This window comes from Cebus imitator, unplaced genomic scaffold (assembly GCF_001604975.1).
Source record: "Cebus imitator isolate Cc_AM_T3 unplaced genomic scaffold, Cebus_imitator-1.0 Scaffold17, whole genome shotgun sequence".
Taxonomy (NCBI): Eukaryota; Metazoa; Chordata; class Mammalia; order Primates; family Cebidae; genus Cebus; species Cebus imitator.
In genome coordinates this window covers 8,275,414-8,281,237 of record NW_016107332.1, presented here as the reverse complement: position 1 = coordinate 8,281,237, position 5,824 = coordinate 8,275,414, and the positions used below count along the sequence as shown (strand labels likewise).

At 36.7% G+C, this 5,824-nt stretch overlaps 1 pseudogene; it reads left to right on the top strand.

Annotated features, from left to right (window-relative positions):
- The first annotated feature begins 3,357 nt into the window (after positions 1-3,357).
- On the top strand, positions 3,358-4,742 carry LOC108290703 (annotated as a pseudogene).
- The last annotated feature ends 1,082 nt before the right edge of the window (positions 4,743-5,824 follow it).

The window sequence follows — 5,824 nt, the reverse complement described above, 5'->3', positions numbered from 1 at the left end:
TAAAATGGTTTGAAAACTTGAGGACAAATACTTATAAACAAGAATGTGAAAATGAGGCTGTGAAATTTAACATCAACATTCACCTATCTGAACTCCTGTTTTGTATCAGAAACTCTATGATGATTCTTTGCTGTTCCACTTAGAAGTAGAAAAATGTTCTAACTTTTTTCTATTTTACCTGGTATAAAATATAGAGGATGCTACTGAATACCCAGGAGAGTTAGTTCATTGACCCTTTTGAGCCAGAAATAGTGTGCTTTATGTTGGCTGCTGAGTATTACTGCAACTTCTGTTTTATCAGTTTATAAAGGCACTTTAACATTTCAAATAATAATAACCCTATGACTCTACCATGGCTATCTTTACATTTGTGTATTATGGTATAGCTTCCCCAGAGTAGTAATATTTAGAGTAAGAACAAACATAAAGCAACTGAGGCTGATTTGTTCTTTCTAATCATTTTTTATCTTTTCAAAAAGGTGTGGGTTGAGGGGGAAAGTAAAGGCTTCTTATGTATTAGCATCAGATGGGTTTGATACCAAGTATTTTACCCTTTCACTTCAGTGCTGCTGATATTCTCTACATATTCAATAGCTGACAATAGGCAACAGTAGATGCTGGGTAATTCCAAGTGTGTGTTTTATGGTTTTATTATAGTAAGTATATGGCTTAGCTGAGCTAATCTCTCATGTTTAAGTTTAGTTTGCTTAAAATGGTGACATTTCAAATAACCATGTAAAACTCGGAAGTTATATCTTGTAAGAATTTAATCATAGGTACAAAGGATAGAGACAAATAGGTGTATTGTCAGATGTCTATTAATTTATTGTTCTTCACAAATACAGAAAAAACAGCTGTCGTTTAAAGGTAATCTAAAATAGAACACTTACTAAGAGCTCTCTTCCGTTTGAAAACAAAAACATATAGAGGCCCTAAGTGATAAACTCATGGCATTGTGGTCCACTCTCATTGCCTTTTGTAATTAGTTCTGATCATATTATCCAGAAATAGATTCAGATATATAACCAGAATTGATCTGATGACAATATTTTCTTTAAGGCATTTTCAATACAAAGAAAATGAACTATTTACTTTAAATCTATGTTTGTGTCACTGCATCTACATAGTGTGGTATAACAAAAAATAAAACCAGTTGAAAATTTAGTTATGGCAATACATCTGATTCACATTCTTGATTTTCAATTTTGTTAGCTATTATGATAGATAGAAGATTCTTAAAAATCCTACAAGCAAGTCATACTTGGTGAACCAACCCAATGGAAATTAAGCTTTTTGTATGAGTTGTCTTCCTTGGTTGAAATTGGATCTGAAATAAAACATAATTATATTTTTCCAAATAATTTTCTCTCACATTTGGAATTCATCTGATAAAACAAAGATTTCTACACAGTCATAGAAGACCTTGAGAAAAGTGTTGAGAAACTTCTACAAAGGACTAAATTGGCTGCATTTGAACAACCTACACCCAGCAAAAGCCAAGGTAAGCCTGAAATTTTACTTTGACGGAATGGAGATGAAACACTCAGATCATTGAGTTTGTGAATAATTAATGGATTCGTGTAAAAATAATTAAAATCTCTTCCTAATCTGAGGTGAGTGAGAAGAAAAATCTCCGTTATAGCATTTTCTATCTTCTTCCATCAGGTTCATGACATTTTTAGGATTTCAATATACCGAGACAGACAGATAATGTGTTTTATTTGCTCTAAAGCTGAATCTGTTTTAATAAGGTTTACTTTTAGACTGTATTTTTGTTTGACACTTATTCAATATATATTTTCTTCTTATAAAATATTTCAATAACTTCAATCACATGAGACTATATCTCAATACAAATTACTTTATTCATTTGGAAGCCAGGTATTGTCTACTCTGTGTTAGGCATGGTAGATATAGGGAAATATGAAGTAAATTCCTGCTCTCTGTGATTTAACTGCCAAGAAGGGAAGATTGTGAAAATCTTCAATTATTTAATTATAATTGGTTGCGCAGATCAATCACTGTGATTTAATAATAAAAAGACAATAATAGGGATACATGAATTTTTAGTTATTCTGGGGAAGGAAATCAATAACTGCCTAGGAATAGAGAAAAGCTCAGTGAGTAGTTGACATTTGAGATGAGTTTTGAAGGTTAAATAGGAGTTTTCAGGAGAAGTCAGAATAGGATGATCTAAACTTATTATATGGAAGCAATAGAGATATAAAAGAACATGGCCCATTTATTAATCATGGTAAATGCTAAGTGCTATTACAAGAAGGTTGAAGGTTTAGAAATCTGGCCAGGCATGGTGGCTTACGACTATAATTCCAGCAGTTTGGGAGGCTGAGACAGGAGAATTGCTAGAGATCAGGAGTTCAAGACCAGTTTGGGGCTACCTGGGAGGCTGAGGTGGAAGGATGACTTGAGCCTGGGAGGAAGAGCCAAGATGGTGCCACTTCACTCCAGCCTGGGAGGCAGAGCCAGACCCTATCTCCAAAAATAAATAAATAAATACACACACACACACACACACACACACACACACACACACACACACAAACACACATATATATAATTAAAATTTTTAAAATAGATATTCATGTAAGTAAAAACAGAAGTCCACTTCTTGCTCACAAATATGGTGGCTTTTTTCCATGCAGTGATTTGGACTTAGGATATTTTTTTCATGGGTTCATCTGTGTCTTACGGCACAGTTGCTTTCCATATCATCCCAACAGAAGGGGTAAGATATCTTGAGGGGTCATATCTGTGAGCCCAGAAATGGCATGCTAAACACCTATTTGTGTTCCACTAGCTAGAACTCAGTCATGCAGCCATGATTACTCACACAGAGTAGACAATACATGGTTTCCAAATGAACATAGTAAGTTTCACTGAGATACAGTCTCATGTGACCAAAGTTACTGAAATGTTTTTATGGGAATGGAATATATATTGAATAAGTGTGAAATAAGAAGTACACTCTAAAAGTAAACTTCTAGGGGAGGCTGGAAACTATAATGTAGCTTAACTACTATGAAAAAAGAAAACCTTGATGATTTTTCACACTAATGTTTCTTTCTTGCTTATGTCATCACTATACAATGAAAGTTTCAAAGAGGCTTTGTTGCATGCAGTCATTTAAGGATCAGCTATTTTTCTCTATGGTGCTCAACAACATCCTAAGACCTCAGAGCTTCTGTACCATCCTCTACAGTGGCCAGAAGACAAACGGGGAGAGAATTCTCTGAGGTACCAGGCCTGAAAGTTGCAGGCAACCCCTTCAACCACATCCTGTGAATAGAACTTAATCATATGACTCCACTAGCCTCTGCTTTCTGCAGCACCAGCTCCAAGATGGGGAAATCCTTCGGCAACTCCATGTGTAAGAAGGACTTTCATCATGCCTCCAAATCTAATATCCAAAAAATATGGATGGCAGAACAGAAAATATCATATGGTAAGAAGAAATAAGATGAATTAATGCAACAATATCTTAAAGAATAAGAATCATATGATACTAGATTGGTTATGGGACATGAATGTGTAAAGAATGGCCTTAATTTCATGTGCGAAGCCCCACCAGGAGTTAAAAAAGTAGACAAAGAGAAAGAAGAAGCAGGAAAGACTGAATACAAATTTGAATGGCAGAAAGGAGTCCCACAAGAAAAATATGCCAAAAATGACATGAACGTCAGAGATCAGCCCTTTGGTATTCAGGTTCGAAATGTGAGGCGTATTAAATGTCACAAATGGGGTCACATCAACACAGGTGGAGAATATCCTTTGTTTGGTCTTTCTGGAATCAATGCAAGTTCAGTTCCCAGTGATGGCTCAGGGCCAATGCACCCCTCAGAGCCAACAGAGGAAACGAGAAACGCTGGATTTGCTCTCCAGTGAAATGTACGGCAGAGAAACGTGACCACAAATGATCCATCACAGGAGTATGTTGTAAGTGAGGGTGAAGAAGATCCAGAAGTTCAATTTTTAAAGTCATTAACAACCAAACAAAAAAAGAAACTTCTCAGGAAACTGGAGAAGAAAAAATGAAAAAGAAAAGAGATAGAAAAAAGAAAAAGTTTCGGAAGAGCAGAAGTACACACAAAAAGCATAAAAACAAATCTTCTTCCTCCCCTTCCTCCTCCCCCTCCTCCTCCTCTTCCTCCTCCTCCTCCTGCTCCTCGTCTTCCCCTACTGAAACTTCAGAAAGCAGTAGTGAAAGTGGGAGTGACATTAAATTTGGAAAAAAAAAAAATAGAAAAGAGGAAAACAAAATAAAACAAGAGCTCAGGACATACAACAGTGATTCTAAAGAGAAGGGCAAGTCTAAAAAGATAAAACTTTATGAAAAATTTTCTAGCAGTCACCCTAACCCAGAAAGTGCTAAGGAAAGGCCTGAGTTATTAAAACACAAGAGTTCTAGGGAGATAGCAAACGGAGCTATTCCGATTCTGACAAAAAGTCTGGAAGCCATAATCATAGCCCAAAGAAGAGGGCGTCTGGAAGAAAAGAGGGGAGCAGCAGAAGCCATTGCAGGGATGAAAGGAGCAGGAGAAGCTGAAGCACAAGTCCTGGTAGCTATAAGCAAAGGGAGATAAGAAAACAGCCACAGTGAGGTCCTAGTGTAGAGTGTAGTAGAATAAATGACAACAGAAGCCATGGCATCGATGTATACAGAGAAGAAAAAATGTAGAGAGTACCCAAGAGATATGCATACTAAAATGACGTGAAGAGAATGATACAGAGTGAGAGAGACTAATGAGAGACTGTACGTGACAATTATCTGGGAACAAAAATATCCCCAGTTTTTTATGGATACCCTTATCAAGGGCTAAATGATGCGCTATTGTCTTTGTAACTAATAAACATCCATAAAAAAAAAAAGAGGCTGGAGAGTAATGTCCAGCTGTTTGCAAATTAAAATAAATATTTGTGTACAAGCCAGTTTTTGACTTTTATTCTCCACACATGGAACACCCTTCCACTTCCCTAAAGGAGACAGCCAATGTCGCATCCAGCCCCTGCCTCTATCTCAGTCTAGCACCTTAAGGAGATATGCAATCCTCAAGCACAGATGCATTTCTGGTAGTGCTATATGAACTCCGAGTTGTGTTTATTTGATCCCCTTTTCCACCAAAAAAAAAGTATATGTATGTTTTATATATATATACACAGAGTGGAGCAGAATAACGACAATAACCATGCCCATTCGAAGAATGGCGGAATGGAAGTGGTCATTTGGCTGTAGTGACTATGAAATCCTGTTGGGCCAGCTTGGTGGATGAAGGTTATTTTCCTGACACTTGGTAGAGTTTCCAGATGAGACCTTGACTCTGTTTTCTGGGAATAACCCTTCATTTTCTGTTATTCTCCACTGGGGAGATTGCCATCCTTTGGGGATGCTCAGCTTTTACAGATAATTTACCTCTGGAAAAAGCTTGATGAACTGAAATATGTTTAACAGCTTGCACATTCAAAGACCTTCTTTTTCTTTGACCTTGTGTGTAACTGGCAACAGAAGTCCCTCAAAAACTTAGTACATTTCTGATGTATTTGCTTCAAGTCACTTTCATATCACAGTAACCACACTTAAAGTACTTTCATAGACCTAGTTTTATGTCTGCTTGCTTATCCTCAGACCTTTTCTCTCAAGACGGAGTATCATGATGACAGTTGGACAGGCCTTCGTGAGAAGGTACCTCTAATCTGACTTTCTAAAATGTGGCTGAGAAAATCATTTCAACTGAAAAGTCTCACTGCTCAAAACAGTTTTCTAAATCTCATCTTTTCTGTCTCTTATTTGGGAGTTCAGAAGCAATTG